This window comes from Aquila chrysaetos, chromosome 5, assembly GCF_900496995.4.
Source record: "Aquila chrysaetos chrysaetos chromosome 5, bAquChr1.4, whole genome shotgun sequence".
Taxonomy (NCBI): Eukaryota; Metazoa; Chordata; class Aves; order Accipitriformes; family Accipitridae; genus Aquila; species Aquila chrysaetos.
This window is the reverse complement of record NC_044008.1, coordinates 8,960,600-8,975,575: the sequence shown is the minus strand read 5'-3', so window position 1 is coordinate 8,975,575 and position 14,976 is coordinate 8,960,600. Positions and strand designations below refer to the sequence as shown.

General features: G+C 38.9%; 1 long non-coding RNA gene across 1 annotated transcript; it reads left to right on the top strand.

The window, feature by feature from the left end:
- Positions 1–334: 334 nt before the first annotated feature.
- On the top strand, positions 335–14,480 carry LOC115341734. The gene is made up of 2 exons (XR_003923508.2): positions 335–457; positions 12,822–14,480. It is a non-coding gene; the product is annotated as an uncharacterized LOC115341734 (long non-coding RNA).
- The last annotated feature ends 496 nt before the right edge of the window (positions 14,481–14,976 follow it).

Here is a 14,976-nt window from a genome sequence, read left to right as displayed (position 1 = left end):
AGCAGCCAGGGGTTGCTCAGGCTGGTGCCAGGCTGGACTGGTTTTGTAATGGTTGAGGGCTGAATGCCTGCCTGGAGATGAATGGGACCCCCGGACTGCGCAGTTTTTGCAGAAGAAAGTTCTACAACCACATTCCCCACAGCCTCCCCTTCCCCTTTATTTGAAGATTTAATTAGGGCTTAGAAGCTAGGGCTTTTTTAAACCAAGCTAATTATTTGCTTTTCTTCCTAAGGAAGGAAACTCCTTTGCTTTTTACTCATTCCAATGCTGCCCCTTCCCAGCTCCTGCAAGCGGATGCTCGCTGCTCGCAGTCCCATTTGGTGACCATCACACAGTGTCACGCTGCTCACAGAAAAACCCATATTGCTAGCAGTCTGTGGGAAGAACATAAAGACCTTCCTCCTCACCGTGATTACTGCCGTCGCGTTGCTGGGTACAGAGAAACGGCTTCTCTCAGGTAACATCACCACGTAGAATGGGGGGCATAGGGACAAGTTGAGCATCCTTGACCGCTCCTCTAGTTTTGCCAAGATGAATTTCCAGAGAGAGGTAGTTCCATGCTTAATGAGTAGGCATCTGCTATGCCTACCCTACCCTGAGGTGGACCATGCCACCCCAGCGCAGGGGCAGGCGGTGCCACTGCTGCTCTGCAGAATCACTTCTCGAACCTCGGGAAAAGTAGCAAAACGGGTGATTTCCCTCCTTCCACCCATACTCTTGAGGACGGAGAGGGCTGCTCTTGCCTGACAAAACATCCACCCTGTGACCAGAGGGCTGACATCCAGCTCACACAGATCAAGGCCAGAGCGTTGAAAGGACCCTGTAATCCTGACTTCCAAAACTGTGCTTTCTTTTTTGGTCTAAGCCAAAACCCGGACTGCAAGGGGTGCCTCTTCCTTCTGGACCTGTGCAATCAAGGAAGCTTGGTCTGAGCCTGAATGAAGTAAATTGGCTTTTATTGTTTAGATGCCTCGCTCAGATACATTTCCAACCCTTCAAATACATCTGTCTCGTCTTATCTGTATCAAGAATTAGACTGAGACTTTCTTGCTCCATTTGATTGTACAATATATTGAGCATTCGCATCAGAGGGAATGGTGGGTGGTTGGCATTTTAAATGGCTGCTCAGCCATTGGCAGAATAGAATTAATAACCTAGAGCTAAAAATATAGCAATATATTTAAATGCACTTCATGCGTGTTCAACAAAAATGTGTGCTTGCAAGAGGAGAGCTCCATAGATATGATAATTCAGAAGATAAATTTGACTGAAAACAAAATGTTTAATAGATCACTGTCAATTTTAATTTTTATGCCAAAAATTCCAAAACAAGGTGTTAAAACTTTTTTCTTTCATTTTTCTAAAATCTATTTTAAATATATCTTTTTTTGATGCGATAAAATGTATTTGTGATTTTATTTTTCATTTAATATTATATTTTATGGTATTGCTTTTTGATATAGCTAATATTTATATGATATTACAGCACTTTTATAGTACAGTTTTATTGAAATGGAAGGTTGGTTTGTTATATAACTGAGATTTTTCAGTTTGGTAGAATAAAATTCTTGGTTATTATTGCAAAGACATTATCATATATTTTTGGATGGAAAACATTCAGCTTTGCTGTTTTCAAAAGAAATAATAGTAAGCTTTCCGCTCTGGTTTAGAATGATCTTCTATTTGTCAGTCCATTGATCCAGGAAGGTAAATTTGTAATAATGCATTTTTTTGCTTCATGAGGCTTTGAAAGTTTTTATCTGGCTCACGATGCCCTGGAGACTTCTTTAGTGCATTGCTGAAGCACAGCATCTACGGTACTTTCTGGGAGAGGACACTCAGTCCACCTGGGAGATGTCACACTTGGAGCTCTCTGTGCCACTGCTTTAACAGGCTGAAACTCTGCTGTACGCAGTAACTCAGTTACAGTATTAGCCATAAAAGTTAATAATAACAACGTAACAGTTAAGATAATGATAGCTATTAACAGCTGTACCACTGTGTATATCAGATTAATACACAGTTAATGTCTTGCTCAGGGTCCGTTTCTGGGTATACACCCTGCGTAACCTTTAAGCAGATTTTATGCATGCATTGTCCTTTTTCTGCTAAGCTTCATTTTATCTTTACCATCTCTTCTGTTGTCTTTCCTCCAAGCTCCAAACTTTAAAAAGTAAAGTAATCCATATCCTCATTTGAATAAAACTTCATAAAAAGTACTTGTGAGATATTGAAAATTCCAGTTAATTAAAAACTGATTACATTTAATCGTAGACAGACTTTCAGCATACTGGGAACTATTTCATTTCACTAGGCTAAGCAGCTGTGACTAAAAGGATTACTGACAGAGAAAAACATTCTCCCTAAATTAAAGGTGCACTAGCATGAAAATATCTCTTTGACCATGTGGTTTTTAAGACAATATGTGGCTGATTGCAAAGTTAGGAAAAGTATAGCATATTGATACCAGACAACAGGGATTAGGAGATTAATAGTTTTGAAAGGTTAAATGTGGTAATTATCTGTTTGTTACAGCAGAACTGCAGTTCTTCATGTCCAGTCACTCATTCATAAGCATCCATGATTCCTGCTATTTTCATTACATATATATATCCCAATACAGCAGATATGACCTTTACTGGAAATTGGTTTTTACTGTTCTGTGAGCAATGACCCTCAATCTGCTCTAAAACAAAGTGCTGCAGTTTGTTTCTCTTTCTGCCCCTCCACTGTACCCACAGCTGGCTATTCCTGCCCCACATTCCTCCTGACCCCTTAGCCAGCCATTCCCCTGGGTCTCCAATAAGCTATCGCAGATTGGCAGGCCTGCGCCTCTGCAACCTCAGCGCGACACCCTCAAATCCATAAAGTTGCCTTTTGGTTGCACTGCAATCTTCCAGCAAGGTTTATTGACTTCCACTGCGTGCTGTGCCTTCCCTTTAACGTTAGCATAACTTATTATAGAGGCACTGATTGGGAACCTCTATACTACACAATTACACAACTGCTTCACAGAGAAATTTTGTACATGATCTGTTAGTAAACCTGCTGCTTTATCACATGGGGCATGACAAAATTTTGAAATTTTTTTCTAGTCTAAATCTGAGTCTGTAAGGAAAAAAAATACACTAGGAATCCTATAACTTTTTTTCTTTAACATTTTCAAGCTAAAAAAGACTGTTGTAATTTCAGGTTCTCATTTCAGAAGTGTAATTTTGTTCTCATTTCAATGAAATTGAATGATAATATATAAAATATATATAATATAGCTAATACATTAAAGGAACATTAATTTACATTTTCAAAACTATCATTTCATAGTTAAAAGCAACATTAGCAATAAATTCCTTGGTTTCAGTGACACTATATTTTCAAATGAGAAACAGTTCTTTCGGCAAATTCAACTAGTTTTTTATTTATAGCACTACCATTTGAACATCTTTAGTGAATTTTGAATATTTCAAATTGCTTAGTAAAAAGAAAATTAGTATTGAAACAGAAGAGATATTGAATGATTCTGCTAAAAAATAAAAGTGCAAATATGGAAAATGAAGGTATGAAAATATACAGGAAGCAAATTTCTATAAAATATAAGCTACTGACTCAAAGATCTATTGCTTATTAATTGAGGTGAAATAATTGACCATGTGCATATTCTTAGACCATTCCAATGAAGTAAGCTGAATTTGTTTAACATGGATGCTTTATGTCATCTGCTGGAATTAATGGGGTTAGCAGTGACAACTGTTGAAATTAATGTGTCAAAGACAGTAAGCTAACACTGTGATTTTCTAATGCTGCTATATATTGTCAATGGAGACAGATAAATGCTTACTCTATATGCATCAAAATAGAATCATCATGGCAATACTTATGAATCACCATCTCAGTCATGAAATAGACTGTATTTCATATGATATGGTTTGATTATATATGATATGCATAGTATACCTTTTGCATTTTTGTATTTTACATGTATGTATTTGTATTGTATAGTCTAGCTTGCACTGGTGTATTACTTTCCATCACAGAGGATTACATAAACACTTACACTGCAGACCAAACTCTATGTGCATACAGAGTCTAGCAGAATGAGTCTCTGGTTCCAGTGCTTCCACAAGCAAGAATATTCAAAATAATAGTACAAAGTCACAGTTTCCACTTTAAAAGCAAGTAACAAGGAGACAGAAAATAGTGATGATTACTTGGTATACAGTGGAAACCACAGTGTAGTTTACATTTGCTGTTATTAATATTGCCCTATAATTTCCTTTTTGCCATGACCAAGCAATGCTGAATCTATTTCTTGATAAAGACATAATACAGACTTTAATAGGCAGCAAACATGTTGGGAATGAAGTAAGAACACCCTACAGTGCTCCAAAACAATCTTTCATCTACAGCTACTGATCATTTCCCTACACCATGAATCTGCTAATCTTACATATCACCGCAAAAGACAAAGGTATCTATAAACAGCATAGATATCTAGAAAAGCCAAGGTGCTGAAGAAATATTCTGTAATAGTGCAGTTAGAAATCCTGAGATGTGTGAAAACAATGGCAATCATTAAAAATGCTTCATTAGTCCAGCTGAATCATAGAATGGTTTGGGTTGGAAGGGACATTAAAGACCATCTAGTCCCAACCCCCCTGCCATGGGCAGGGACACCTTCCACCAGACCAGGTTGCTCAAAGCCCCATCCGACCTGGCCTTGAACACTGCCAGGGATGGGGCACCCACAGCCTCTCTGGGCAACCTGTGCCAGTGCCTCACCACCCTCACAGTGAAGAACTTCTGCCTTACATCTAATCTAAATCTCCCCTCTTTCAGTTTAAAGCCATTACCCCTTGTCCTATCACTACATGCCCTTGTAAAAAGTCCCTCTCCAGCTTTCTTGCAGGCCCCCTTTAGGTACTGGAAGGCTGCTATAAGGTCTCCCTGGAGCCTTCTCTTCTCCAGGCTGAACAACCCCATCTGTCTCTGCCTGTCTTCATAGGAGAGGTGCTCCAGCCCTCTGATCATCTTCGTGGCCTCCTCTAGACTCGCTGCAACAGGTCCATGTCCTTCTTATGTTGTGGGTCCCAGAGCTGAATGCAGGACTCCAAGTAGGTGCTCATAAGAGCAGAGCAGAGGGGCAGAATCACCTCCCTCAATCTGCTGGTCACACTGCTTTTGATGCAACCCAGGATACGGTTGGCTTTCTGGGCTGCAAACGCACGTTGCTGGGTCATGTTGAGCTTGTTGTCAACTAACAGCCCCAAGTCCTTCTCCTCAGGGCTGCTCTCAGTCCATTCTCCCAGCCTGTATTTGTGCTTGGGATTGCCCCGACCCATGTGCAGGAAAAAAACCATTAGAAAGCATGGGTCATTTTGTTTAAGAGATGAAAGCAGCAATCAAAGAGATGAGAGAGAATTTCTTATTCTAGGACGACTCATTGAGAAAGATGTAGGCCAAGCACTAAGTGGATCTCAGACATCTTGACATGTAACAGGTGAAAACACCTTTGCCATCCTTGACAAGACAAAGCTCTGCCCTGGAATAACACCATTGCTTTCCACAGTGATGACAATGGCAGCTTTATGAGAAGGGGAAAAAACAACTCTGTTCATTTCCAGATTTGTCAAGTAGAGCTGAGTTTATCTGACCCAGCCTGTGTTTGTCATTTGGCAAACAGATGCTGCCATCATGACATGAAGCAGTGGCCATTAAGTGAGAACTGCTGTTGGGTATATCTTCCCATTTTCAAACCTGCTTCAAAAAGAAGGAAGGCTACAAAATATATCAGGTATTCAAGAGCATTGAAGCATTTAAAGATTGTCAAGCACTGCAGCACCCGCTGGCTCAGCCTCCAGAAGTGCACATCAAGGACACTGCAGCAACAACGAGCAACAACCAACCCTTTTCAAAATATTTCAGGAGCCAGGAAGAGGTAGATAAGTGTGCAGGGGTCAAAAGTGTAGCAGAACACCTTAGTTCAATAGAGATTAAGCAGTACTATTATTATCGTGATTATATCTTCACACCACTTAGTAGACTTAACAGTGACTCACAGGCTAAGGCTGCCAGAGAGCCTGCCTGACACCAGAGTTGATCTCATTACCTTGAAAATTCTGGGCTAAGTAAATTCAGGTCTATCACATGGTTTGGTCATGACATATGATCCTAGTTGACTTCAAGGTCAAAGAAAAGAGGTTACATGGTAAGACGAGATTTAAAGAATAGTAAGCTGGAAAAAGATTGCAATTGTCACCTGAGCGGAGGCTTAGAAACTGTTGGAGGATTGGCTCCTTCCAGCCAAGCTGCCACTGAAGAACAATTGGTGCAATTTCAACGAGACGGAACTGTGTTAGAAAATTATGTACTGTTAAAGCCAAAATGCTTTTCAGAGGTCGGTTTCAATAAAGTTCCCAGCAGAAAGGAGAAATATGCTCTTGCTAATGTGGTCTGTATCAGGCAGTACCTTAGGAAGTGAGTGATCTCGTTGCCTGCGTGCTTCCCGCTGCACCTCGCTCAGGGTTCGCTTTCCACTGCTGCGTGCTGAAGCCACACACCAAGCCACATCAGAAAATGGACTTTTTCCAAAGACTTGCTTTGAAAGCTGGAAATATACCACGTGAAAGATGCAAGAGCTTTGCTCATTCTGAGTCACCTACCAAAAGAAGAAAATAAGGAGATGGCTTGTCACATATGAAGTGTTACTTCTGTGTAAAGCAAGTTTTCTACAGTTCGGGGAAGTAATGCTGGGCCACCTGCAAATGGAGGCAGAATATGCCAAAGTATTGCCACTGAAAAATATGCACAGGACTTGGTGTTTCTGACTGACGACACGTGTTGATATAGCTTTCTTTTAGGAAAAACATTTTCATATGGACTCACTGGAACAACTATGTGGATTCAATGCTGTTAGTGCAAACTACCTCCCACTGGTATGGCATATTCTCTTCTCATGATAAACAGCTAGATTTTTTGTTGTAGATATAATGTGTGAGGGGAAAATTAGATCTTTCTGCTTCCAAGAGTAGGTCAGTAACTAGTCCTGTTTATTAGTATTGCCCTCATACACTTTTTTTTTTTTTTTTGCAATCACTATCAACTTGTCATGTTAATTCAGCTGACTTTGAAGGCTCAACAAGCACTGTGATTACTTACCTCCACTGCTATATCCTTGAGGTCATCCTCCAGGTAAAATCTGAGATACGTTGCTGGATGCATTTGGGAAAGGTGGCTTTGTCCATGATTGATCTGTATCTCGAACAGGAGAATCTAATTTTCCTAAACATAGTAAATACATCAATATGAGAGCATCAATTTCCCAACTTAGTTTATTTCCTAAAAATTAAAAACTCATCCTTCAAAATTAGTATGTATATATGCATAGTAAGTTTATTTAAAATATGCTGTAATTTGCATGAACTTTTCATCATTTTTGCAAAACATTGTTAATTACCCTATTTAATGATCCAGAGCATCCCCAATTTTTACCTTTCACAGTTTTCCATCTTTGTAATTCCAGGCCTAATTGCCATTACCATAACTGTATTGCAAAGCACTGACTTCAGAACAAACTCATAGTACAAGTGTTATCTTAACTTGGAGGCCAGGAGGAATGTATAACTAGCTTGTTATTTTGTCTAGGGGGTCTTTTTTACTCTAATGACCAACAATTTTGTCCAATGGGAGACACCTTGATCAGAGATTCAAGACTCCTGTATATTGTTTAAAGCCCAGGAGGCTGTGTTATAAGTATATATAGGATGTGTTATAAGTACATATACACAGCTTTTATATATATATATTAATACACATACAAAAGTCATAGTATATATACATAGGCTATGAGTCCATACAGTTACTGTTCAGAGCTAAGAAAATGGTGTAAAAGAAAACAGAGCATCACTCTCATTCCTAAGTTCCCACAGATGCTGATTCGCAACCTACTACTGATAAGTGAATAACAAGAAAAGATTTGGTGCAGAATTCGTCTTGAGGTATTTTTCATTTATAAATCTGATTTTTATATTTATAATTATAAATGTGAATATAAATTTCCAAGGGCAAAACTAATATAAGTTCAAGTGATTCCATCATGTTCCAGACAGGCTCAGTGTCTTTACACGGTCTTTTAAATCTTTTCACTATGTTATATGCTGCCTATCTTCATGGTATCCAAGTAATTTCCAGCAGAATATTAAATGTTTTTCTCACATGTATCCCTATTCTTGTTACTTTCCTTTTTCTTACTGGAAGAAAGCCTCACATAGATTTCATTTATACTTTCTTCATTACTCTTTTTTTAATCCTAGCTGTGTTGACTTTAATCTCTGTAGAAAAGATGTGCCTGTGTGTATGCTTTTGAGTGTGTTTGAAGGATCTGTATTTTTGTTAGATAAGAACATCATTTAGTTGATATTTATGACTGTGACTGAGGGAAGTGATGAATATACTGTTTACGTTTTTAAAAGTATTTAACTTAAACCAGAAGCTTTTGAAACTAGTTTGCTAGGTGATCTCACGTATGTTATCTGCATGCTCATACTGCTCTTCTTACTCTTACAGATCTACTGATAACTTGCCAAGGGGATGCTGATAGGAAGATTTAAAATTGGAATTAGACTGAAATGAAATTACAGTGCTTTTCCTTGTGCCTTTCATAAGCAGCTTTTTTTCACTGATTTCATGACAACTAAATATTAATTTAATTCCAAGATTCAGAATGATTAAACACAAATTGCAGTACATTTTTTTTCATGGAGCACTAAAGCCAACTATATTGTAAAATATGTACTGACATTCTGCAAGAGATAAAGATTGTTTACTGTACATTGCTGAATCCCAAGTAATCCTCCTGAGCTTTTGCTAGTGATAATCCTTCCTATTGCTATTATAAGCACAGTGATAACTTTTCCTTTAACATACAGTGATAATTCTTCCTCTTTACCTCCAGAAAACTCTTTTACCCTCATAAAATTTCCAATAAACTAACCTAAACTTGCAAAGCGGAAACAAATCATCATCACTTGTAACAGAGAAATAATGTGAAACATTTCGAAAGGCTGCAATTAATCCTGGGGTAGCAGTATTCAAAAATTCTAGCACCCAACAAAGAAAGGTATCATTACCTGCTGTGTTTTGCCTAGAAAAACACATTGTAAAGGCATATGGGTCTCAAGAACTGCTGTTTCACTTTCTATATCTGGTGTGGCCTGAGAGCTCACATTTCCCTATCCTCCATTTCCCTCACTGGAAGGTGTCTGCTTCTGCTGGAAGCTCTTTCAGCAGGGTATTGTCTCTGCCTTTATCTTTGTGCTGCATTCAGCTGTATTTGGCACAAAGAAAGGAGAGAAAGACTGAAGGAGGTACAAGGAATTGGGCTGGAGTATTCTGCTTCCCAGCCAGCCAAACGCAGGAGCCCCAGCTCTCTGCCTCGCCGTTCGGTAAGCAGTTTAGCAGAGGTGCAGGAGGAAAGGGAGTGCAAAAGGCTAAACATGGTATTGCTTCAACAGCCATGTACCTAGGTAACTTGTTATGGTGGCTGGCACGATGAGAATGAGAGATTCAGGTAATTTTCTAGCTATTGGCAAAGGAAACAAGAGACGCTATTTTCTCTGCATATGGAGAGCTTTTTTTCCCTCTCCTCTCCTCTCCTCTCCTCTCCTCTCCTCTCCTCTCCTCTCCTCTCCTCTCCTCTCCTCTCCTCTCCTCTCCTCTCCTCTCCTCTCCTCTCCTCTCCTCTCCTCTCCTCTCCTCTCCTCTCCTCTCCTCTCCTCTCCTCTCCTCTCCTCCTCTCTTTTCCTCGTTTCATTCATGCCGACATCCCACAGACAATTTTTGCCACCAACCATCACAGGAATAGGAATAGGAACAGAGAAGTTACTACCTTAACAATGAACAAAATGTTATTCTGGTTTACACCCACATAAATCCAGAATAACTTCATTGAAATGAATGAGCTAGAGCTCCAAGTGGTGTAAATTACTTCTTCATCGGTTTCAGTGCAATTACACCAATTTTCTTTAGATATATATCAGGCTCTAAGTAAATCCAATTTATGCTCGCTTATCAGGGCACTATTTGGCCCGGTCTCAAAGAGAATAATTTGCCCTCTCCAGTAGCAGGAAGTATTTATTTTCTTTCATTTTTTTCCTCTCCTTACCTCTCCTGGGGGAAGAACATGATTTTATACTCTGCACTTAACATAATTAGAACAATTTCAAAAATTTACCTAATTATTCCTCACAACATGCCCAGCAGGTTGGCAAATATTATCACCCATGTATTATAGCTGGGGAAATTACATTGAAGAGGTTAAATGACTTGCCTGAGGATGGGTTGCAAGGCAGTGGGATAGCTTGAATTGAATCCCAGTAGTTTAAGCTTCTCACAGCCATCCTCTAGTCAACAGTCCTGACTATATTTTGTGCCAGTGTTTTGCCTATTATCTCAATTTGGTCACTCCTCACGTGTTGATTCAGTCACACGCATTCTTCACCACTCTATCAAGAAGTGGCTAAACAAGAAGTGCATTGACATATGCAATTGAGCGTAAACTTTTGATTACAAAAATAACTTAAAAAGGTGTTATTCTCAACATGAAGCAAGGGTGAGATGTTCTCTGAGAACCCAAAATCAAAATGAAAAACAGATATTGGAATAACACAACAAATTACATAGTAATTAATCATCACTGCTGCATCTTAGCTGTCTAGGAGCAATGAGGGACTAAATAATGAAGCAGCTGAATTGCTGTTTAAAGATACACAATTTATTGTTAAAAATCTGAAATAAAAACCTGCTATCACGGCCAGCTGGGTTGTAGCCAAGACTGCCTAAATTTTTCATAAAGTGCCAGAGGCAATTGTCTTTTATAGATAGGCAGGACATACCTCAGCAGTAGGAAAAATAGTCAAGAAAATCATGAAAGATACATTAATTTAATGTATACAACTTAGTGGGACTAAAGGCTCAGGCTTCTCAAGGCCAAACAGTGCCTCTCTAAGCTGCCACCACTCTTTCAGAATTAACAAAATAGTGAATAAGGGAGAAATGGTGGATAAAATTAATTCAGGCTTTCAAAAGACTTTTGATAAAGACCCTTACAAGAAACTCTTAGGGAAACTTGGTAACCATGGAGTGAGAGGTAAAACTTCACATGGATTAAAACCTCACTAGGAGTGAGAGAAAAAGGAGAAGGAATAATGTTGCATTCTTACTGTAAAAAGAGGTTAGTGGTGTGGTAACCTACACACTAGTGTTTTTTGTCTATGCCAAATCGCAGAGTCCATACTCATGAACAGCTCCATTGAAAGCTGCTGCTAACTGTGGTGGGAAGTTTGTTGTTACTGTGCTTCCGGAAGTTTAAATAAGGTTTAGAGGACATGATGGCATATTTATAGACAGTCTGAAAGGGGAAGAGCTCAGTAAATTAACCGTATGAGTTGGACGTGCAAATCTAGTGGGTTTAGCTAAAAGCTGAGACAGCTATGAAGGACTCTAAAATCATCTGAAGTGGTCTTGTAAATGCAGTCCTGTGCAACTCACCAGCTCATCCCATCAATGGCACGGCTGAACTCTTTATCCAGATTTCCCACCTGCCAATTTCCTGTGGAAGGGTGGAAAATTTGTTCACTAGACAGCATTTTACCTCCTTTCTTTGAGCTTCTAGTTTAGAGAGGCTGCAGAGAAAAAAGAGAGGAAAAGGAAGCAGGATCAAATTTCCAAAGAAATTATGCTTGAGAATTACTATGACCAAATTAAATCTTGTCGTATAAGGGAAGCTAAGGTATTTTTATTATGGATCCTGAAGCAAGAGTGAGAGCTTCATTCTGTACTTTCCTCTGAAGTCACCTACTCCTGAGTCAGGTGGAAGTGTGTACCTGACCATTAGGTGTTAGCCATGTGGTTATGTACGTTGCTGGTCACATCACTCAGTGTGTACTACTGGCTACAAAAACTAACGTGCCTTAACCACCTTTATCCAATGCGGCAGCTAAGCCTACAATGCCACTTCTGTGTTTTCTTAACATAACATTATATAAGTTTGCTTGCTTCCCTCAAGCTGAACATTATTTTGGAGAAAGCTTTGTTGTCTCTATGACATAAATCTATTCCAAACTCCATTTCAAAATGCTATGCATGTTCAAAGAGATGAATAATGCAGTTGCTCTAGAAGAAGAATGAGTATGAGAAAAAGAGTGAAAAAGTAGATAAAAATAGATGGGAAGATGATGGCCCATAGCCAGCTATGCAAAATTAAGGATGAAATTCTGAAAGCATAAAGGACAAATAATTCTAGTAGGAAGCCTGAGGTAGCCTAGTTCGTCTCACTTTGCTTAGTACTATGGCCCTGAATCAGCTGCCTGAAAACGCCAGGAAAATGCACTAGTGTCTAAGGTAAAGAGAGTGAGGACACAAACTTTGTTGATGGTATGAACTTGCTTGGGTTAGTAAAAATGAGAGCTGACTGCAAAGATTTGCAAAAAGACTGTACAAGGCTAAGTGGCTGAGAGATAAAATGGAAAATGCAATTCAATGTGGATGAATGTAAAGTAATGCACATAGGTAAAAGCAATAAAACTTTAGTTACAAAATGATGGGCTCTGGGCTGACTATTATCATTCAAGAGAGATATTGGGGATATAATAGCTAGTTCTATAAAAACATCAGCTCAATATTCAGTAGAAGTCAAAAAGCAAATCAAATGTTAGGAATTATCAGGAAATGAATAGAGAACAAATAGATAATGTTATTATACCAGTGTATAAATCTATGGTATGCTTGCATCTTCAATGCTTTGTGCATTTCTGGTCTTTCTGTTTCAGACAGAGTAGAACTGGGAAAGGTACGGACAAGGGCAGCATTGCTGATCGAAGGTGTGGATGCCATCTGTGCAAGAAACAATGAAGCAAACCAGGACTCTTCAGCCTGGGGAAGAGGTGGCACAGAACAAGAGTGACAAGGATGAGGTGAAGAGGGATCAACTTCTAGTACATGAGCTTAAAGTCATGAGAAGATTCTGCCACACAGTCAGTTCAAAACAAGCAAACCGAAGTAATTCCTTATACACGTGCAGAACGTATTGCTGAAGGAAGCTACTGATCCTAAAAATTACCATTGTAGTAAAGGTGCCTGCAAACTCCTGGAAGGAGAATCTGTTGAGGGTGACTAGATACTGAGCTGTGACCTCTGTTTCAGGAAGTCCCTGGCCTGTAAAACGTTGGAAGGGAAGGACAAACACTGCTTTCTGGCCCTTCTTTTTCCCTGAGCATCTGTCCCTGGTCTATGAGAGACAGACTATTGGGCTAGGTGGAGTTTTGATCTATACGCCTTACACTGTGCAGGTAGAAATTATTCCTACAAGTTAGAGAGGTGTGTGCATACATGAAAAATGGCATATGGAGGGACAGAGAAGCCACCCGCAGTGCAGGGAGGAAGGGAAGCAGAAAAAGGAATATCCAGGGAACATTAGGACATTGCATGTTATTGTTTTATAATCTTGAATTTACAACTGAACAGTCTTCTACATATCAAAAAGGGGTTTTTGCAATCAATGGGAGTTGGTTTAGGCCCTCAGGGCAAAGCTTTCTTTCCCTCTCTTGTACATTCCCACTGCAGATATGGTTTCCAGATAGAATTTATTCTGAAGAGCAGAAAAGTCACTCTGTCGTGACTCAGGGTGCATCTATTTGTCATTCTGTCTGTATCTCTCACTATCCTTTTCTTGTGCTTTCTCTGATAAGGGACCTTGGTGACTGAAATATAGATCAAAGCCCCAGCCTAAGGCTGGTCAAAAGAAAAGGAAAGAGGAAAGAAGGCATTAAAAAATATATCATTGAGCTTAAAGGATTCCTTCTTTTCTTATTTTCTGCCCTTTCTATTTGAAGATTTTCTGTCTCATCCTGCATTTAACATATCTTACAGTAACTTTGAAAGAGAAGCAAAAGGGAGAGACTAAACAGAAGATTATTTTCCTTTATTATATTGTAACTGTACTTATTTTTAAACTTGAACTGTTTCATTGTACATTGGGAGAGATAGTGACTTGTGCTTGATCTGCCATGTCTGTGCTACTCATTAACCTTTTTATGATTGCTGACATGAATCCTCACAAAGCCATGAGTCCAGTGACTTTGATCCTCTGTGTTTGATTACTTTGGTTCTAATTACATTTGTGTTGTTATGTGTTAATTGTGAGGAAAGATACATAATTTATCCTATAATATGCCATAGTACCTATATTTGAGATGCAAGGTCTAGACCAATTGAAATGTCATTTCATACCACTGATGTTGAATACGTTAGATAAATGCTGTCTTGTCTCACATACTGGAAGAGGGGACAATTCTGGATATGAATACAACTGGAAAGTTATTTGTGTCCAAATAATCTGTCTTTTAGCACAAGCTAGTCTGTAAGATCTCAAAGATTTATATAAAGAGTTCTGTTTCATTTATTAAATAAATATACTGTATAACTGCAAACTTTTTATTCCATCATTTTAATTCCTATAGCTTCCCCACATATTTTTCTTAAAAATTGTGGTAAAAAGTAATGCCCATGCTTTTTCCTGACCCCAGAAACCCAGTGGTTCTGCTGTAGCATCAGGGCATTCTTAGCAATCACATTTTTTCATGGGTTTTATGAAACAGTTACACTGTTTTCACTACCTACAGTATGATTTAACTATATGCAGTTTTATTACATTGCCCAGAAGTGGTTGTTAGGCGATAGCAATAGATCAGCATAGCTTCACCAAGCTCAGTAAAACTTTACTCCCTTGGACCATTTGATGTGATGTTTTTAGTGGGTATGTGCTGTCAAAAATAGCATCCTTCTTTCATCCAGAATCAGAACAAATTTACGCAAAGTTACAGCTATGGCAAAATTAGAACCAGTACTTTCTGTTATAACCATCATTTGTGCTGCAAGGAAAAAAAAAATCCCTAACTTTTTCAAGAATTTGGTTTCATGAGGAAA